The 22,658-nt window shown below is 38.7% G+C and overlaps 1 protein-coding gene across 6 annotated transcripts in view; it reads left to right on the top strand.

Annotated features, from left to right (window-relative positions):
• The window catches only part of shank3b (SH3 and multiple ankyrin repeat domains 3b), a 59,195-nt gene that overhangs the window by 583 nt on the left and 35,954 nt on the right, over nt 1–22,658 (top strand). For all 6 annotated transcript variants that reach the window (XM_084909701.1, XM_084909699.1, XM_084909703.1 and 3 more), the window contains exon 2: nt 10,920–11,313. The gene's annotated coding sequence lies outside the window, so the exon portion shown is untranslated. The remainder of the gene's footprint in view (nt 1–10,919; nt 11,314–22,658) is intronic.

Raw genomic sequence — 22,658 nt, 5'->3', positions numbered from 1 at the left:
TATCTCTTGGTCTTTTTTCTTTCTTCATACTTTTTTCTCCCCCCCCCCATTAGTTTCCTTTGCCAATCCAGTCCCCTTCCTCTTTTCTTTATCCCCGTGTCTCTGTTTTTCATCTCACCTCTTCTGTACCTTACTTTGTCTGTTCGTTCCTTAATTTTTATTCTGCATTCTTCCTTTTTTCCTCTTGATTCCTTTACTCTTCTCATGTCCTTCTCTATCTATCTTTTAATTCCTTTATGTCTGCATACCTCCTTCCCCTTCTCTTCTCCTCTCCTCTGCTTTCCTTTCCTTTCCTCTCTTGTCCTGCCTTTTTATTTCCTGCTTCTATTTCCTCCAGCATCACTTTACTGTCCTTTGAGTATGTGTGTGTTATGTAAGCGCAGCTGTCAATGTGTAGGCTGTAGTCTCAGACCGACCACCTAAACACATGATCCCCTCCAGCCCATCCCACTAAAAAAAGAGAAAGAAAAAAACCCCCACTTAAAACAGGAACAGGAAGTAGATCTTCTTCTAAAGCACTGACTCTCTTTGACATCTTGTTGCTGTCACAGCTAGGTGGTTAAAAGCCGTTGTGAAAGAAATTCATATCACAAATTAATGCAAAAAGAAAGTGTAATTAAAAAAATCATAGAGGCTGATTTTTTTTTCTGGTAAGCTTTGGAAAAACTCCATTCTTAAATGCCAGATCGTGGTTTTGAATGAATGGTATAAATGGCGTTCTTCACTCATCAAACAAGACAAGACATCTGACATCTTATAATTAATCCGGTTTGCAGTTTGTGGAAGCTGGCTTGTGACTGAAGCTGGCCAGATTTTTAAAAATCATACCTTTCCTCTGATATTGATTACATTCTCACATCGTAGAGACAATGTTAGATTCAATTCAAAGACAGTTTCGCTAAGACTAGCTACTGGCAGCTAACCACAGCTAACAAAAATAACAGCAACAAAAAAGCAGCGCTTTCAGACAGAAAAATTCAGCATATCCTCAACAACTCACCACAGTATAGTTGTCATCAGTCAGAAGTGACTTGTATCAATGACCTGTAACAGTTCTGACTGATGACTCCAGAGTAAAGAGTGTAGAGACTTCTCACCCAGCATTAACAGCTGAGGTAAGCAGTGGACTGACAGCCTTCCACAAATAGGGAACATCTGCAGGTTCCAGTACAAACAGTAGTAGGAACACACAGGTTGGCTTCAGCTATTTTGGAGATTGAAACATTTTTGTCATACAGCAGCCATCTTAGCTATTGTTATGCACTCAAACTGGGAGGGGTAATAAAGCAAAAATCAGCTGATCCACTGACATCTAGTGGTGAAACTTTTACACACTAGCAATGTTAGAAACCTGTTTATTTCTTCTGTAAAGTTAGACATTTGAATGTAGGAGTCTGTGGGGACTGGCTGTTGCAGCCAGCTTCAACTTTTTTAGTTAACCTAATTGTTAAAAAGGGTTGTTTTGTTGTCCATTAAGCTCATTTACATTTCTCAGAGGAGTGATTACACTATTAGAATTTATTTGTGTGGAAAATGGTGAAAATTGTAGTTAACAGATGTTTCCAAAGGTCCAGCTGTGTGGAAACCTCCTAAAGGCCCCGAACAGGCTGGCCTTGGCCACGCTAACCCCCCATTTAGTCCATGAAGGCCCTGAGGCCAGAAACACTAATTGTCTTGTATCTTTGTTGGAAAACATGTTTGAATTGGCATTTGCATTTACAGTCTCTTTGAGTCTTTATTGTTCGTTTGTCATTCTGTGGTCTTTGCGGTTGTTTTTGAGCCTCTTTTTCTCAATATTACATCTTGTTACAGCCTTATATTTGATATTGATATTTTTAAATCTTTTAATGGTCATGCTATCTTTAAAAGTATCTCTGTGGTGATTTATGGGATGGAACAAGAGTGTCCACCCTTGGACACTCTTGTGCTGTTGTTGGTCCATGAGACAGCTGCAGAGAGATGTCTAACATACAAAGAGCTGAAATTAAAACAATCGTTAAAAACAATAAAAAGTGTCCACTGTACCCACTGTCTGAGCTTTTTGGTCTTTGGTGTCTTTTTCTCCACTTCTCCTGTTCCTGGTGAACTCCTTTGTCTCTTCTTTCCTTGTTCTGGTCTACTAGTCATCCATTTAGAATTAGATTTGCATCCGGTGTGCAGTTCGGATTTTGGAGGACAGCACAGGAGCTCATTTATGATGAATAAAAATGCCTCTCCATAGGCTCTCTGTAAGCAAATGTCTCTGTAAATAGTCAAAACAACAGTAGCATAAGCTAAACTAAGTAGTTTTTAGTACCTAAACCAAACCAGGTAGAGTTCAGGAACTAAATCAAACTAAGTTTTTACATAAAACAAATCAGCAAAGGAAAAAAAACAGGAGAAAAACACATACCTGACATACATACAGTGTATTCTTCCACCACCTAAAGTGGGCACTGTGGGGCTGTAAAACGAGGCCTTTATCTCTTGGCTACAGATATTGCTGCAACCACTTCGTCAGGGCACCGATGCCAAGTGATGCCTTGAGTATAATGAGAAAACGCTGGATGCATATGTTGAAACAATATTATGTTATGTCTCGAGATCAAAAAAACGTTGTTTGGTTTTTATCTTTTCCAAATTGCTGTGCTTTGTCTCATTCAGGAGAAGACACTGATGCTCATTCAGTCCATTGTATCAGATGCTGTAAGAATTCTTGTTCTTACTCTAATGTGAGAAGTACAGATTCTCCTCAGATTTTAGGTTCCCAGTGATGTGCGAAACTTGACAAGATAAAGTGTGTGTCAGAGGGAGAGAAATTCAGTGTGTATTATCAGCTCCTGCTATTGGTTACCATGGTAATGGCCAGGGGAGCTGCATTTCCAGGACACACACACACACATCTTGTTCACACCTTACAATAAAAAGCATCTTTGGTGATCTGACCACAAATGGATGGATGGCTTTAAATCCAGCTGTGAGCACACCTGAAGCATTCAGAGGTGCTATCAGGATGTGGCTGTTTATATTCAGAGCGACACATGTGGTGAGAAGTGCAGCAAGAGCGCAGATACATAATGAATGCAAATGCAGTCAAAAGCTCTCTCAACTGCTGGGAGAGGACTGAAATTATCATCAAATTAAAGTCATGAATTCAAGATTCAATTTAGGGATGTTTTCACTTTGGTTCAGCTAAAACAAACTGGTCTGTTTGCGCAGCTACTTCGACTCATTTAGGCGAGTGAGAAATCTCATCTCGTATAAGGACAATTGTTTGAAATTCAATTCTGGATTTTACAGCAAGGCAATGAAGAGAAGCCAATATGAGAGAAATATGATGTCTCTTAGTACTCTCACAGCAGCATTTTCGGATCACCTGGAGGCTTTTTCAGAGAGCTGTTAGGACTTCCTGATATTAAGGATAAAGGCCATTTTTCACTTTCATTCTGAGACAGGGTGTTCCTAATTTTGACAAATTAAGTAACTGAAAGAACGTGGTCCTCCAGATGTCTTTTATGTGCGAGTTAAAGGATATGATGACTCCAAGATTCCTTACAGCATCACTGAAGGCCAAGATAATGCATCCACAGTGACTATCTGATTGTTAAGTGTGACGGTATTAACCTTTTCTAGGTCCATATCTTCTTTTATTTCCCAAAAGTAAACAAGGACAGAGTTAGCACTAAGAGTTTCAAGGGCCAAAACCTATAACAAGTCCAATAAAGTTTCCAGATATTATAATCAAATGTAGAGGCCAGTCATCCGTGAAGGAGATAATTTAGTAGGTTGAGGTGAATTGGAAGTTTGCAGTAAGCTAGCTCAAACAAAAACATAGAGAAGTTGGTATAAACCTTCAACCTTTAAAATATTTTTGTATTTTGTTATTTGGCTGATTTACGGTAGCGTGAACCTATACGCAATCTTAAGGAAGGCGCCTCTTTGCTTATGAGGTCAGTCAGTAGTAAACCAGAAAGGATATAGGCTCCAGGTCGGACACAAAGGATAAAATAAACAAACTAGTAAGCGCCTTGAAGCAACTGTTGTTGTGATTTGGCGCTATATAAATAAAATTTAATTGATTTGAATCTGGAGAGTTAGCTAGTTTGGCTGGTTTACATATAATTATCTCTCATCAGATGGCTAACATAGAGAATAACTTTCAGTGTAAGGGTTAAACTGCACACAGTGAAACTATATATGCTGAGGTTCAATCAGTGAGGTACAGCAGTGGCATCTTAAGTTCCTACTGCCATCACATATCAGCACAAACACCATCCCCAGAGTGGTTTGGTGTGACATGCTGCTGTGTGGTTTGGTCTACTCACTGTGATAAAACCCTGATCCTCAGCCTCAGAAAGCTTAGAAGCCCTGATAGTGATTCTTTTATGAAGCATGTGTGGTAATGTACACCATGACTTTTTAAAAACAGGAGTAGTCCTAATAAAAAGCTGGAGAGGCAGAGTTTTTAGGGTTTGTGCTCTATACAAGTTCAATACAATATTTTTTAGTAGTAGTTGCAATTTTGATTTTAAAAAAACTATAAGATTTCTAGTTTTTTGGTTCAGAATTTGCCTCTGAGAGATAATAACTTTATTGACATATATTAAAAAAAAGAGTTGACAAAGTTTCTTGACAGACATCACACAGTATGGCCAAAAATAAAACAATAGTGTGAATGGGAAGTTAAAACAGTACAACTCTCCATAAAAGTATACAACACATTTTTTTAAATGATACACTAGCAATTGCAAAACAATAAGATATGATAGAACAATAAATGTCAGAAAGAGCAACGAAAGAGAGAATGCATAATATAAAACACATAAATATGTGATTTTTAGAAGCAATTCTGAGAACTCACACTGATTTCAAAGGTAGGTCATTCCAAAGTCCTGATGGCAAAAACATCATCTACTTTAGATTTAAGTCTCAGAACAGCCAGGAGGGCTGAGGATCTAAGGCTTTGAATTGGCTCGTGTGGGGTCAACATATTTGCTATGCAGCTTGGAGCCAAACCACATCGGGCTTTAAAAATATCAGTAAAATCTTACAATCAATTCTAAAACCTACAGGGAGCCAGTGATGAGAAGCCAGGATCTGGGTGATGTGACGCCATCTGCTTAAACCAGTAAGAACCAGAGCTGTTGTATTTTGAACCAGTTGGAGACGAGTGACATTTCATTTATACCAAAAAAACAAAAGAAAGCTAGAGTAATCTAACCTGGAAATAAATGCATGGACGACTTTTTCACAGATCACATTTTGAAAGCACTGGTTTAATTGTGGCGACAGATCTGATTTCGTTGAAGCAAGACTGGAAGACTTTCCTGATGTCTCAGTTAAAGTTTAGGCCTGAGTCAAACTGTAGCTTTAAGTGTCTGGCGGTTGGGTACATGTTAACATGTGTGTTGGCATGATGGCATCCCACAGTTGCTGCATACTTACATACATCCATGATGGAAATCTGTTGTTTCACCACATCTAGTGAGATCTGGTGACTGTGGAGCCACTTAAGTAAAGTGAACTCATTGTCATATTATAGCGTCTGTTATAATAATCTACTGGGGGGGTCTTCCCACTGAGACCCTCTTAGTGTGTGTGTTGCTTATAGCCATTACAGCCAGCCAACCACACCTTTCTCATGTTCTCCTGAGGGAGACCTTACCTTTGTAACATGTTGATACAGGTATCTACCTGAAACTGGCACATGTAGAGCCGTGGAGACCTGTCCTGTGTGGTCTTGTTGTTGTTATGCCAAATAAAAGCCTAGTGTTCTACCTACCTGCCTGGACTATGAGTTATCTGGTTGTCCCAGGCTAACTAAGAAATTAGTTTGAAATGATAGGAGCTTTTATGACATGGATTGTAATCCTGCTGGAAGCAGCCATCATAAAATGGGCGTAGTGCGGTCATAAAGGGATGGACATAGTCAGCACCAGTAATCAGGTAGGCTGTGGGGTGTACAGGTTTCACAGTTGCTACTAAGGGGCACAGAGTGTGCCCAGAAAATACAAGGTATGATGGATCCTTGTTTTCATTTTAGTTATTCAAAATTCTGTAGCAGAAATCAGACAAAGCAATATTTTTCCAGTCTTCAATGTCAAATTTTGGAACTTGTGTGAATTATAGCCTCGGTTTTCTGTTGTGGCATCTGGTGTGTCGTTCTGCTGCTATCACCCATCCACCTCCAGGTTCGACATAAGCATTCAGAGATGCTCTTTTATATACTTTGGTTGTAACAAGTGTTTGTTTGAGATAGGGTAACGCAGATAACCACTTTGATTGTTTGGGAAAATCCTAATAGACAAAAAGATAGCATTTCTTCCCCATGGTTGGTTTGAACTTTAGTAGGTCGTCTTCACCATTTCTATATACCTAGAAGCATCAAGCTGCTGCCATGTGATTGGGGTATTAGACACCTCCGTTAACAAGCAGTTGAACATCCATCCATCAAGTCTAAGCAGAGAAACCCAGACCCCACAACCTCTTCTAGCTCATCCGGAAATTCCCAGGCCAGCTATGAGACATAATATGTCCAGCATGTCCTGGATCTTCCCTGAGTCTTCCTCCCAGTAGGGCATGCCAAGAACACTCACCTTCACCTAGGAGATGCAGATTAGGTATCGCAGATATATGCCCTAATCAATTCATCTGTCTCCTATCGATGTGGAAGAGTAGCAGCAGAGCTTAGGTAAATCAACAGCTTCACTTTCAAATTCAGCCCTTTCTTCACACCAATAAACATGTACAGTATGCGGGGCCCCAATCCATCTTTTAATCTTTTGACCTCTGCTGGAAACAGCACCACAGGGTAATCAATATATTTTGGCATAATTTCTGGACAACTGTTGTGTTCCCTACTTATATTCAGATTTCACATACTCAAACCGTTAAAAGCACTTAAAAGTTTCAGTTGGTTTTGTCAAATCTGTGGTTCATAAAGGCCATCAGAAAAACAAAACAATCCCACAGTAATCATCCCAGTATGTTTCTCTACGAGACGCCTGTTTGTTATTATTCATGAAGTGATTGATTTGCAGGCGAACAATGCAAACTCACTACAGGCCTAAAGGGTAACTATAACCCTAAATTAGACGTGAAAGTGATCGCTACTGTTAGTCTTTGCAGTCGTCTCTGAATAAACTCTAGTGTCTACATTTATAAATAGAAGGAACAGTCTTTCTCTCTGAGCAACAGTGCAGCTCACTGATGGTTTTTTTGGACAACAATGGAGCTCGATGACACAGAAAAGACATGTACAGACAACACTTGTAAATAGGGTACATACTGTGCTGCGTTTGGTGTTGTGATGGGCTATAATATTTTTAAAAATCTCCAAAGATCGTTTAATCCACACAGGATTTGGGGGGGATTTGTAATGTGTTCATCACATAATGTAACAGCAGGTTTTAATACTTCATGTTGGATGTGAAATATATCAAATACAAATTAGGAGAAAATTAATGTGGTCTTGTTCATCCATGTTTATTCGGACTGTGAGTATTAGACCTTTTTTTTTAAGTACTTTTAGTTCTGTTCTGTAGTTACAGCTAAGGAAATAACAATGAGGCTTCTCAAAAAGATGTAAGTAGAAGAATATGTGGATGTGTTCTTGTTCAGGTATCATTGTGAGGACTTCTGTAAGCGTTTGACCTTCTGAGGACATTTTGTCAGGTCCTCGCTTTCTTGTTTGATGGTTCAGCTTTAAATGAAGTCACATCAAGGCAATTGTCAATGTGGGACCTCAAGAAGATATACAAGAATATGTGTATGTGCATGTGTTCTTGTTCAGCTGTAAGAACTAGTGTGAGTGCGGGGACATTTTATTGGGTAATAATGTTATTGCAGAGTTTTGTGGGGTTTCAGGTTAGAATCAGGTTACAGTTAGGAAAATGTGATTGGATTAAATCGATGTCAATCGCCCACTTAATTCTCTGGAAACAACATCAACATTCCTGGATGAATAGCGGGAGGGTCTAAACTTTTTCAGTAGCTTTTGTCTTGGTGTTTACCTGATGAGCATCAGTAAAAAAATATAGTAAGAAATATAGATTTTTAGTGTTAACCTTTTTTTCCATTTTATTACTCTGTGAGCATTAATGTATGATCCTATAACAGGGCTTCTGGACCTTATATCAAATTTGCATGTAGTCTGAGTCTAGTTTGTCTGAATTCTGTTTTTATAGTTAACATTTACATTCAGGCATTTAAACACAACCTGTGTCTTAATCCCAGAGGTCAGGATTTTTTCTCAATTTTTCTTCCTTCAAATCGTCTTAACTTGATTAATATAGTAGGTCTTTTACAATCTTCCTGACAAATAACAAAACCAGCACAATGTCATATCCTCTTCCATCTATTGATTTATGCAGAATTATGGGAATATGGTACTCAAGAAGCCTGCCTCAAGTGGACATTAGAGCAATTGCAATTTTTCTTCAGCTTCATTTTTCAGCCCTTTGGGTTGCCTCTTAAATTTTCAGTGATGGGGCATAAAATGTGAAAAAGCTGCGTACGTGTATGTCTGTGCTCTTGTATAGCTGTTTTTATGAGGACTAATGTAAGAATTATACCATCATTGGGTTGTCTTTTTATCGCATGCCTATTTGAGGGTTTAATGTCAAATCAAGTTACAGTTAAGGAAATTTCAACAGGGTCTGTCACAAAGATAGAAGTTAAATGTGAGTGTTTGTGTGTTATCAGTGAAGTCCAGGTTCTCAGCTTTTTCCTGGCAAACATCCGTTTCCTTGGCAACCCAGACAGGAAACAGGAAGCGTGAGTCAGAGGAAGTCCTTCTAATCTTTGTCTTTACTTGTTTTAAATTGTGTTCTTGTTTGCAACATGTCCTCCTGCTGTCTGCGTTGCTGTGGAAACATTCCGGTTTTACAGACAGACCCACACAGACCAGCTGGCTAGCATGCTGTTAGCAATTAGCAAGCCACCAACTGCCTGCAAGTAGGCTACCATAAGCTAACAGGCTACCAGAGGTTACTCCCACTCAGTCTGTTTTTCGGATTTGGTCATGCATAACTTTGGTCTTTATTGTAGGGACAAATTTGAGTCAGTTGTTGATCTTCATATGTTGTTGGTTTTTCGTATCTGAATCTCAAGCACTCTACCACCATTGATAAGTTAAAGCTGGCGATGCATAAAATAATTGTAAAAAATAAATAAATAAAAGAAAGCCCAATCTTGGTGGCTGCATCAGTCAGGACACATTGGAGACTATATATATGAACAGACTAGTGGAGACAACATAAGCTTTTAAAGTATCAGGGTGAATAACCTGTAATATATGGTAGAATCACAGAAGAGTTTGCAGGACAGTTTGTTAGGTTTGTTGGCTACGGGAATAGCGATTTCCTGCCAGCACTATCATGATCAGGCATAAGAAATTCCACTGGTGTCTGTATTCAGCTCTCGATTCCAGATCAACACAAGTCAAACTGGCATGTGTCCAGTGTTGGAAAGGTTACTTTTAAAATGTATTCCACTACAGATTACAGAATACATGCCCCAAAATGTATTTTGTAACGTATTCCGTTACGTTACTCAATGAGAGTAACATATTCTGAATACTTTGGATTGCTTAATGTATTATCATGCTTTTTACAACTACATGAATGTACTATTGCTGTGTGATTTATTACTATTACTGAAGGCTACTCACCATACCAATAGCAACTAGATTTTTAAATCTTAATATAAAATGAGTAACAGTAGGTGGACATTGGGTAAGGCATGCATGTGTTGTTTGGGTTTCCACCAGCGTGGAGTTACCAAAAATAGAGAGAGCATAGCTTAACATATGAAACAAGAAAAGACCGCCATGTAATCCATTTATTTCAACAAAGTAACTGTATTCTGAATACCACCTTTTGAAACGGTAACTGTAACGGAATACAGTTACTCATATTTTGTATCTTAAATACGTAACGCCGGTACATGTATTACATTACTCCCCAACAGTGCATGTAGCCGAATTAATCGAATAAACCGAATTAAAGCAACTGTTGGATTGCTGGTTAAGAAAATAGAAGGACAAGTGTAAGTTGAAATAACCTTTTGCTCATTTCCAGCTCCATATTTTTATTCTTGGACTCTACTAGAGTACCATGCTTGAGTTATAGTTCAAAATAATCCTTGGTGGGTCTTGGTGCAGTTCTGCAGTTCATCTTCTCTCTGAAACTAGTTAAATTAGCTCTAAATCCAAAGACTTTAAAAAGCAGAATAAGTTAAAAATTTACAGGAAAAAAATGGAGTTCATTTAAATTTTCGAAACTGAGTAAATAAAAGCACTTAAATAAGATGCAAAAGAGTTGCTGAAAAGGCTAATGTAACACAATAAATTGACTTTGTATGGTAAAATAGCTCTATAAACGTAATATAGAAAAATAAAACAGAATTTACTTACCAAATGTAATAAAGAAATACTTAATGAGTAAAAAATGGCGACTGGCTCCCTGATGCTAAGTCTCATGGTTCAAGGTTATCTTTGAGTGTCAGTTTGCAGTCCATACACTGACTCGCTCGTACATGCTAGCAGCTAATCGACCCTGCTAGCATGTACGAGCTTCAGCTGCTGCAGTGACGCCCTCAGCCAGTTCACGTTTCTTTGTACTTGGCTTAGAATAGAAATTGAGAAATAAATCAATATGTAAAACTTTACATAATTCTGCCAGCATGGCAGTGGATAAGGAAAAAAAGGTTTGTAGCCTTGTTGCCATGCTAACAACTTCATATTGTGTAACTAAGTGAACCTGAAATGGCCTCCGTGAAATGCAGCTGTGTCTGACCCACTTCTGATTCACACTGCTCCACCATCTCCTAACATGTTTTTTCTCCTTCTTTTCCCCCCTCTATATCCTGGCCTCCCTCGCCTTTACCTCCCACCCGTCTTCCTCTCGCTCTTCCTCATCTCTCTTCCTCCCTTTCTACAGGATGGGCAGGGCAGCTCCCAGAACACAATCTGAAACCCTGAGACCTCTCACTCCCCTGCAGGATTACTACACTTTAACTACATTATTACAACACAAAATCTTTCATAGTTTGAAGGGTTCAACAAAAGGCACTATAATATAAAGGTCTCCATCTGCTGCAGAAAGCACCCATCCTACTGCTACTACAGGATTACACCACATCTTCATCCAATCAAAACCTTTCAGAGACACAGGAAGCAGGCACCCCAGGCTGCACCAGGCTGCCCCAGGACCAGAAACCAAAGAAATCACCGGACCAGTAACCCAGACCAAAACAGAATCAGGAAAGACCAGAAGAGACCAGTCGAACTCAGTAAAGGACAGTGGAAAAGTTTGATGGGACTCTTGACGATAGGTGAGTAAATCTATCTTGATATTACTAGGTTTCCTCTCTGCACTTGAAGCGATGATGGATTTGCTTTTAGCCATTTCTGACTCTTTGTTGTCACTTTCAGCTGTTATGAGACTGTTTTGAGATTGTTTTAAATCATTTTTCCTGTTTGAGTCCATTTGGAGTCTTTTTTTAGTCATTTGTTTTGTCTCCGGAGTCAATATTAGTTGTTTTATGACTGTTTTTAATCTTTTTGTTCTCACTGTTGGCTATATTTTGTGCTTTGAGTCTGATTTTAGTCATTGTAGTCTTTTTGTGGTAATTTTTTGGGGGGTGTTTTTGACTGTTTTTAGTTTTTGTGAGGCTACTTAGTCATTTGTCATTTAGTCAGTTTGGTTTTGGTCATTTCATTCTTTTAGAGACATATTTAGTTTTTCTGAGGTCATTTTGTTGTTTTTAGCGGTTTTATAGCGCTGTGCAAAAGACTTGAGCCACCACTCATTTTGCTAGAAACACAATATATTGAGAGCATACACAAACAGAGTTTGTAACATTCTAACAAACTTGACAGTCAATATTTGATATGATCACCTTTATTCTTCAGCACAGTTTGAACTGTCTGAGCCAGCTTTCTGTAATTTTTTTAAATAGTCTTCATGAACAGTTCTGCAGGCTTCTTGAAGGACATTCAAAGCTCTTCTTTGGATGTTTCTGCCTTTTATTCTGATCCCACACTTCTTCAAAATGTTGAGGTCCAGGCTTTGGGGAGGCCAATCCATGAATGATATTGTTCAACTGTGTGCTTTTCTATCCAGATATGCCTTTATTACATTAGTCTGTTTGGAATCATTGTTATGCTGAAAAATGAATCTATTGGTACTTTCTTCATAATTCCATCCCTTTTTGTCAAGATCTTCAACACCACTGGCTCAAATGCAGCCAGACCATAACAGAGCCTCCACCATCATTTACAGATGGCTGTAAACGCTCACTGTTGGACCTCCTTCTGGAATTCCTCTCCCTGTTTCCTTTATTCAAGAAGGGTTTCTTGATAGCTGCTTTCCACTGAGACCATTTCCAATGAGACTTCAGTAAACAGTAGATGGTTCAAGAACTACACTGAAAATCAATGAAAAAGCAGCCAATGTCCTTAAGAAACCCTGAACAACTATTACTCAAGAGCACTTTAAAAAACATTACAAGTCACACTTCCTAAAAGCAAATTATAAAGAAATTAGTGGTGGTTCGAGACATTTGAGCAGTGTTCTACATTGCAGTGATTTTAGGACATTATGTGGTCTTTTCTTAATCTTCTAACTAAGCTTTGTGGATTTTACATGAAAAACAATTAGAGCCGCTTCAAGCAAACAAATATCCAGATGAAAGTGTGTTTTCAATCTTAGGCCAGTATCATAGCACCTGAGAAAATGATGTAAGAAGATGGCTTGTCTTATTATGACTGAACATACATTTATGGAGCACTGACATTATACTCTGAACCTAAAATCTGGAAGCATTTAAGTAAATTTGTAAGTTATTTGCATCAACAACTGATTCAACAACTGAGTAATTTGCCTGGATAAAAGCCTGTAACTGCATGGAGTGAGTCTTTTATTTTTTATTTATCCTGGATCATCTATCAGTTTTCAGACGTGTGTGTTGAGAAACTGTCGATCTGGAGACTTGATGCTGTTACATCGCTGTTTGCTTCAGGACAGGATTTGTAGTAAAATGACTAAAACAAGAAAAAAAGGACAAGTGTGATATTTTAAAACACTTCCAGACACTCATTCATTTTCAGGCTAATATAGGACCCCGTTTCTGCTGGTTCATCCACCTCTTCATTTAGGTTCCTCCAGCATATTTAAGGTCAATGAAGTCTTTTTTTTTTTATATCTCAGTCTATAAAGAGCATAAAAAACACTCCTCACTGGCTCACATTCATGCCACAACATTGCAAACCTTGAGTCATGTTTGCAGGTCTGAAGAAGAAGTGAATTAGCTTTTCTGCTGCCGTGATTCAAACAGCACTCACATCCTGCAGCTATTGGCTGCAGTGAAAACAGCTGAGGCGCCCTGTCAGTAGTGGAGGAGGAAGCCATTTTTTCTCTCTTTGGGCTTATTTTGAGTCTCTTCATGGCTGTTTTTAGTCATTTTGAATATGCATGTATAGAATCACCAGTCGAATTTTTACCTTTGGAAGTTATGCCTCTGCTGCCACCTTTGCTGTTGCAGAACTCTCCCATAGGTTTAATTCAAAGTTGTCTGAGTATAAAGTCTATATGTTATCAAACCTATGGATAAATACACTGGAGAATTTAATACTGAAACTAGTGAAAAAATTAATTAGAACTCAACTACTTGATATAAACTGAAAGAAAACTAAACAGAATTAAAAAAAAATAATTGAATGAAATGCTGGACAAGTACTTGAGTAACAAAACACAACAACGTGATTAAAGAACAATCACCAAAGAAAAAAAATATATTTAAAGGTACAAAGACCCCTTTCTGACCTCGAGTCCAGGAAAACTAACCCGGTGTTCCCCTCCTGACTCCTCCAATAATAACGGCAATATCTGAAGTGCCTGATTAATTGGCTTTAGGCCAGTTCTATTGTAACAAGGTGGAAGTGTGTATGTAGGCTGAAGGCAAACTGTCAGCACAAGTAAAAACGTGCTTCTCACTTAGCCTTCACTCGACAACTTGCTGTGCTTTATATCTTCTCTTTCAGCCTCTGAAACACAGAATTTGAAATTCAGGACGTCAAGCTAATTTTTTTTTTCCAAATTATTTTATTCTGATCACTCGGTGTGTAAAACAGCCAGACTGTGATCGCTGTCAGCTGGAAACACAGACGCTCTTCTCACTACAGAGGAACATTCAGTCTTTCTGAATTATACAAGAGGGCCGTGAAAGTACATCTGAGCTTTTTATCAGTTTTCCAGCTGTCAACTAAAATTATACTTAACTTTCAGATGTCAAAATGTAGACTGCTGATACACTCGTTGGATTTAAAATGTTTTTTTGAGTAAAAAAGGCCTTTTTTAATGGAATTTGGTTGGTATTCATCACATGACAGCTCATCAATTTCAAATGTACTGAGAAAAACTGAAGGCTTTCTATGGTCTTCACCTTAATGTATCAATGACATATACCATATTTACATATTTGCCTAAACTGCCATAAATATAGCTGTGGTCATGCATATCTCATGGTAATTTGTTTTTAATGATTTCGTTGAACTGTTCTTTTTCCACGGTGGGATGATTGTACAGGTCTTTAATTACTGAAACAAGAACTGGAGGCACAAGTTGGAATTCATTTGGGATTGTCTCTAATACTTTTGGTATCCATCAACAAGCTGCAATAAATGAAACCCATTTGACACCTCAGAGTTAATAGAAAAATACACCTGTTACGGGATTCACAAAGATTTAGATTCTGTTTGAAATAGATGGACTCTATGCCTTATCATTGGGCAGTTAATGTTCATCAACCGGCTGGTGACAGAGAAAATTCAGTGTTTGTGTGTAAACTCTTACTATTAATCAATTCTTATCTGACTGGTCTTCAGGAACCAAAGCATTTTTAGACCTCATTTCTACTTCCAGATGAAGAATGTAGCCTCAGCATTGTTCTGTGTGGGAGGACAGTGGCTCCACTCAGGACAAAAACTGGAAATGATCAAAGTGTTGACCCCAAGTTATTTCAGGACAAAGTCTCCTGCTGCTCTAATCGAACAAACAATTTCTACTTTTTCCCAAAAGTCGAGCCTAAATCGGAGAAGCACAGAACATCTTTGATCAGATCGGTCCTGAAAGAAACCTGAGGACCAACCCGAGGAGACATTACATAACAGAGCACTCTGCAGGGAAGAGTGGAGGAAAACAGTCACTGTGAGCAACACAAAAGCTGCTCCTGCTCCCACTGAGTATTACCTGAAGGACCCATTAACATTTACAACAGCAAGCACAAAGATAACAAGGAGCTGCGCTTTTACCAGGGAAAATATACTTTGACTGCCGATATGTAGCAGAAACGTTTTGCTCACTCAGGTGTGAAAGTCTGATTTTCAGAGCGGCTGAGATGGAGGGAAGAATGGGAAGAGAAGAGGGATGAAACAAAATGGAAGAAGCAATGAGAGATGGAAAGAAAAAAACTGAACCCGTCTACATTTTCCAGGTGTTTGAAGATCTATTTGCTGAATTGATTTTAACCTTTTTTTATTAGCTCTACTTCTCCATCAGATTTATGAAAGGGCAATACTAGAACTTTACTCAAAATTCTTATAGAGCGTCTGCTGTTTGGTATTTTAGTTAATGAGAGGATTTATACTCCTAACTTGTCTCATATTGCCATTTGGTTAAGGTCCTCTGGTATAGCTGGGTTCCTCTCTACCTTCATTTTTCAAAGTCTAGTGCAGGGTAGGATCTGTACAGAGAAAATAGAAACAATATTTCCTTTAAGGCTGAAGACATCTGCCTTTATAGTGGATATAAAAAAAAGAAATCTCAGGACTTTTCCCTTGAAAACAGCAGTTCAGATCCAATAAAAGACCATTAATTTAGACCTGAATAGAAATCAGTTGTAGAAACTGCATTTGTGTATACCAGCAGGTCATCAAAAGACATCTGATAAATATCAGATATGGTAAAAACTGCCATTGATCGACGAACTATTCAGTTTTATTCCATCTATCTAAAACATGTGTGGGCAGATTTTTTCTTTTCTCTGAGAATGTGAAAAAACTGAAACATGAACCATAATGCTGAATTGTGGTGAACTTCATGAATGTGGTAATCATAATGTAACACTTCTGGAGTCGTTACAGTACACTAGGACCAGCTAGGTTCGACTACTAGAGTAGTAATGAGTGTAGCGTGTAATAAAGACCACAGACCAGAAAATAAGCTACAAAGAACAAAAAAATGTAAAAAACTGAAAACAATTCAACAAAAGGCTGAATAACCCCTTAAACAAACAAACAAACAAAGAAAAGTTGTCTCTGTGTCCTTTAACTATTAATCCCAGAATTAATCTGAATACTTATCCGGTGCTTTGAGAGCCCACTGTTCTTTTGCAGAGGTGTATGGATTAATCCTACCAGTTTTTTTTTCAGCGAAAGAGCGCAACGTCCAGCAGGGGGCGTTTTTCCCTTTTCCTGCTCGGCACAGTTCAATCGGTCCGTTGGTGGCTCGCCATCTTGTTTCTTGCTCAGCGAATCAAACTTCGATTCTAGCTCGGCATTTCCCAATCCAAACCTTAATGGCCAAGTCCCGTTCGGTTATGTTCACAACGTCACCAAGGCAAGGACAGGTTGGAAAAACAAAAATACATTCTCCAGAGTACAAAAATGGCTTTATGTAGACTTCTGGCTTGTTTTTTAATATTTTTTCACTTGTTTAGGCAGAAGCTCCGCAAGGACTGTCTGCATTTCTCCTTCTACAGCAGGGGTGTCAAACTCAAATACACAGTGGGCCAAAATTCAAAACTGGAACAAAGTCGTGGGCTAACATTAATATTTATTGAAATATATTTATTCCTCCAGATATAAGAATGAATCTTTTCTTATGGACTCAAACACGTTTTGCTGAAAAACTGAATATGGAACAAGCAAAGCTTAATACTAAACAATATATATATATTAGCTGTATAATACCAGTAGGCCAGCTCTAATAGTAATTTGGTATGGCTTTGCGGGCCAAATGTAATTAGGCTGCGGGCCAAATTTGGCCCGCGGGCCAGAGTTTGACACCTATGCTCTACAGCATCAAAAAGAAGGAACAACCCGGTTGGGTGTGGCTGGTCACAGGAGTCACGCTGCAGTGTGCCCTTTCACAATAAGAGTCTGAACACATATTTTAGCCATCTTACCTGAATTAACATAAAAACACCATGAATTAGCAAGTTTTTTAACCTTTATGATCTATTTATTGACTATTTATCACCTGTAATATATTTCTTATGACAGTTTTTAGTAACAGGCTTTTATTTATTGACAGCTATGTTAACCAGGGTTACAATAACATATTTCTTAACAATAACATTGAGATCCTTGTTTTAAAACCCGTTTAGAAACAGATGACTTTGTGTTGTGTTGTGTTGTGTTGTGTTGTGTTGTGTTGTGTTGTGTTGTGTTGTGTTGCGCTGCGTTGTGTAAGTCCTGTACCAGGAGTAAATGGTTGTATCAACCAATGACAGAAATACACATGTTCACAGACACCAATTAGGAACATAATACAGACCTGAATTAAGATTAAGGTCATATTTGCAATTTATGATTTTTTTTTTTGTACATGGATTCTGTGAATTATGAAATGTTGTCATATATCTGTAGACCTTTCCATAAAAGGTTTAAATTATGGCTTCTGATGCCAAAATATCCACTATAAAGGGCAGATGTTTAGTTCAGGGGCAGTTTGTTTGCACAAAAACACGACAAGCCCTCTCAAGTCAAGTTAAATGCCAGTACTGACTTTTAGAGTTATTTGCCTAGAGTTTATCTTTTACTGATTTTACTTTTAGAAGGGTTGTTTACTTTTCCTTTCAGGACGTTGAGAGCCTGCGGGTCTACTTTGGTCTAAAGTCACACTAAAGTACTTTACTAAGGATTCAGTATAGTGTTTCAATCAGGAGCACAGGCAATGTCTGAACTAACAAATAACAGAACCTCAGTTTTGCTGTTAAGGTTTATGGACATCCAGATGTTTAGGGCCCCTAAACAATGTAAAACCAATTGCTAGGTCTTCAAGTTGTTGGACTTTACTAGTAAACGTAATAGAGTATCGTCTGCATAGAATGACATCCGTTTTTAAAGTAGAGCCTAAAGGAAGCAGGTATAGTTCAGAAAAGAATAAGACCATGAATGCAGCCTCGAGGGACACCACAGATTGGGGAAAACTCAACATGACTTCAACCTTGCACACTGTGTCAAGCGAGAAAGCGTGATACTGTTGAAAGAAGCAGTGTAGCTTGACAATGAAGATTTCTTAGATTTCATGCTGGAATAAGGGGCCAGCTTATTTAACTGCCACTTACAAAAATAGTTCAATGAAATGTGTTTTTGAGAACACTTCATTATTCTATCAGATGGTATAATCACTTTTTGGGAGTTTCCAAAAGGGAACCGTTCCCATCCCCACCTCACATCTGCTTCAACTTTAGACAAATGAAGAGGCAGCAAACGTGACTTCTAGAAAAGCAGTGGATGGGATGCATAAAAAGGATGAATCCTGGGGACACGTAGCATTTAGAAACTCCTGTGTAATCAAGCTTTTCATCAACAGTGCACGTCGCAGATTTATATTTGAACAGCTGTCACATTGTTGGCTCGCCTTTTGTCTTTGCCTTCATTTTGAAGGTTAATCCGTCAAAACAACAGTGAAAAGCTCTAATTTATTGAGCTTTTATTTCAGGCACTGAGGCATGAAAATGCAGTTTGGCTTTTTCTGTGCGTTCTTTTGTTACGACCGATGCGAGTGTCTCAGTTCAAAACCCTCAGAACAGGTGGAGATAAAAAGAAAAATGCACACAGGAGTGAAAACCTCAACAGCTGCAGGGCTATTCAGAAATGCTTCGTCAGTGAGTTTGGCTTCAGAAGTGTTTGTTGCCTTTTTAAACAGACAGAAAGGGGGATTTCTCGGGTCTCACCATGCTAATCACAAGCAGAGAAAACATAATCTTCAGTCAGTTTAGTGTTTCTGGACTCCAGTCAGCCACCTTCTCTCTCTATGAAAGGTTATTTGAATGACAGGAAAGTGATTCAGCGTCTCTGATTGGTAGAGCTGAAGTGTAGGCTGAAAATCAAACCCTGCAACTTAAAGCTGATTGCAGTGGGAACTGTCAAGGCAGCAAGTGGACAGAGCTGGACATTAATACAGGCTCTGTGTTTGAGAGTGCACCAGGTTATTTCAATAAGCACAGATGCAGTACACTGATATTATATGACCTTCTCTTCTGGTGTTAGGAGCCAGTATTTACTGGGAAAACAGGGAGCAGAGAAACACTCAGTGAACTGATGACAAATTGATAATAACACAATTTTCCACTCATTTTGTACAACAAGGACTGTACAGAAAGCGGCAGAAGACAAAAGAGCAGAGCTGAAAAAACTAGGTTACAGTAAGTGTGTCTCCTGGGATTTCCACTCACTTTTTGTCCACACTAATATTCCACTGCTATTAGATGGATTATGGATCAGCCACAACATTAAAAAATCCACTTTTCCATCCATTGTCTTCCTCTTATCTGAAGTTGGGTCATGTGGGCAGCAGACTAAGCAGCATTTTCCTGGGGGGATCCCAAGTTGCTCACAGACGAGATGACTTATATAACATCTTCCAGTAATCTGTCTAAGGTTAGGGTTAGAGTCAGAGTTTATTTCACAATCACCTTTTATATACTTTTATAGTTATATAGTTTTTCCTAATTACGGATTCAAAGGGGGAAAATCTGTTAAAAAAAAAAAAACACTGCAAGACCAAAATGAATGTGTGGCACTTTATTTGCCTAATTATTGTGTGGCTAACACAAACTATACTAGTGGATGTTAAGAGGTTAAAACCATTCATCCAGTTTGTTTTGCTCATGTAAAGTCAGGTTACAGTTGTAGTGGCTGAGCATTGTCCTCTGGATGTCATTTCCTCTAGCATTGTTTTCTAGTTCCTCTTAGAAGATCACGAGGCACTCCCATGTCAGATCTGCAGGAAGTTCTGGGTTTACCCCAAGGTCTCCTCCCAGCTGGATATTCTCAGAAAAACACCAAGGAGAGACACGCAAGAGGATTGCCTGACTCTAAACCCAGAGGCAAAATGACTTGATCATTGTGTATCACAAGCATCGTATTAATGGTTGGTTCCTAGTGGGCATACAAAACTATGTTTGCAGAGGTAACCCTTTAAAGCAGCGGTCCCCAACCTTTTTTGCACTACAGACCAGTTTATGTCCGACAATATTTTCACGGACCGGCCTTTAAGTTGTCGCGGATAAATACAACAAAATAAAACCAGTACTGGTACCAAAAAAAGAAGATTTATTCATAACACACGGGTTAATGATAAAAATGATAAAGAAAAAAAAAATAACGCTAAAAACTGCTAAAAACCCTGAAAACCATCAATTTCACACCTGAGCCTCAACTCTCGCGGCCCGGTACCAAACAACTCACAGACCAGTACTGGTCTCATGATCTCATTCTTTTGGTTAATACCCAGGCTTAGATTGACTGGTAAACCTTTGTCTTCCGGCATTTGAAACCAGCTGCCTTTTTGTTTAGATCCTCTGTGTGCCAACCAAGCTCCTCTTGTCCATTTGGAAATGGATATATTCCTTAGGGTTGTGGGGTGAAGTCTCCCTGGATCAGGCTTGTTCTGGCCCATGCCAAAGACGGAGTATCAGAATCTGGAGGCCTGTTTAACAGGCTCGGCTCTTTTGGAGCAGTATTTTGGATCGGCCATGAATAATTTCCAGGAGAGTGCTATTGTCGTAGTGTATATGGTGGTCTGCAGTGGTATTTAAAGTAGGAGGTAAATTAAAAAAAAAAAAAACATGTTAAAGACATCCTCCATGGATCAGGGTTACTCTAACGCCTCAAGCATTCAGGTGCTAATTGGGATCTTGGGAGACTGGAGGGCAGTTAAACACCTTGGGCTCTTTGTCGTGTTCCTCGAGCCATTCCTTAGCAGTTTGCATGGCGGAGGAGGGTGCAGTGTCTGCATATGGATATGATCTAGGATGTTGGACCTGTCACCCCATAGAAACATTAGAAGCGTTTTGGAGCAGAAATGATGACAAACAAAACTCTGAACATTTAACCAGAAAAACTCCCACATCAAGCAAGAACTGTAAAGGGTTCAGCTTTAACAACTACACAAATTTGTGTCCTCGGTTCCCAAAACACTTACAGAGTGTTGTTAAAAGAAGATCTGATGCAACACAGTGAAAACTCTGCCTCAACCCCAACTTTATTTGAGTTTTTTTGCAGGCATCAAACTCAAAATGAACTGCTATTCTAAATAAATAAATAAAAGTTCTCCATTTCATCATTAAATCCATTTTCCCCACCGTTTTTTAAATTAAATGTAGAGTTTAAGTTCTAAAACGTCATACAGAATTCAATTTTTTTTAAAACAGGGATTAGAAAAAAATGATTCAATTGTGATATTTATATTGATGATGTTTTTAATCTTGATTTTACAGAAGTTGTCAGAAGCCCAAATGATCGTTTAAAATTATCATTGCATCCCTACAGTAAAACTATCCTGAATTAACCTTTAACAGTACGAACAAGTCAACAGTAGGAAAACGTCTTAGGAACAAAGACTTTATAAACCATGCGTACGTGTTTCTATGAATGTTTTTGTTTTTAGCTTTGTGTGACCTCTGCTCAGTGCATGCTGGGAAACTTTGGAGCCTGCTCTAGCTCTGAATAGCTGTGTGTTGGTGGAAAAGGAATGAAAGTCTTTTTAATTTGGTCCTGTGACGTTTCACAGGCTGACATGTCATCCTGTGTGCTGAGGATTCCTCCACAGGGTGAGATGTTAGAGTGAAATATATCAGCAATTACGGGGCTTTTACTGCAGTAAATGAAAGGAAGTGATTCATTTCAGGGAGCCGCTTCTCTGTGTCCTGTTGGCGCTGCTTGATTACCCTCAGTTCACTTCAGCATGCTGTCAAAATCAGCTTAAAGTGTGTTTGGAGCATTGGCTTTTATGGAAAACTGAAATTATGGTTGTGTAGTAATGCTGCTGAGAGCGGGGACCGCTTTGAAAATCCGCTGCTGGTGCATTCAAGGACACTTTCTCAGTATCTGAGATCTTTAAAGCAGGGAACTCAACGGAAAGATTTTATTGCAGCAAGCGACAAATTCCGACAGTTTTCAAAAGCTCACTTTCCGCTCAAAGCTCACTTGAAACATAGCTATTTATGGAGTGTGAGGGTACTAAAAAGGTCCAAACAGCTGCTTCATGTCCACTAAGTGTCCAGGTGTTCAGAAGTACTACTGCACATGTGCACAAAGTTGAAGTCCACAAGCTGGAAAAGTTTGTGGATTTGGAATGTAATGAAATTAAAATTTGCATGATTGGCCAACACAACACCAAAGGAACAGATAGCGCCTCGTATTTTGTCACTAATCCCATGAAAATTTGGCATTTCGACCATATCACTGAGGTTTGTTCAGATTTAATCTAATTAATTTAAGTGTTCATACTCTCTATTTTGCCTTCATCATATTTGTAGTCATCAAAGCAGATCTGACAGCAGCTCACGATTAGATTCTTAATATTTTTTTAAAAATACCAGAACAACACTACACCATACTCAGCTCGTCTTTTAACCACTACGGAAGCTAATTTCCTCCAACCTGG

Source organism: Perissodus microlepis, chromosome 17 (genome assembly GCF_051167445.1).
Source record: "Perissodus microlepis isolate ML-2025 ecotype Zambia chromosome 17, ASM5116744v1, whole genome shotgun sequence".
Taxonomy (NCBI): domain Eukaryota; kingdom Metazoa; phylum Chordata; class Actinopteri; order Cichliformes; family Cichlidae; genus Perissodus; species Perissodus microlepis.
This window is presented reverse-complemented; position numbering and strand designations above follow the sequence as displayed.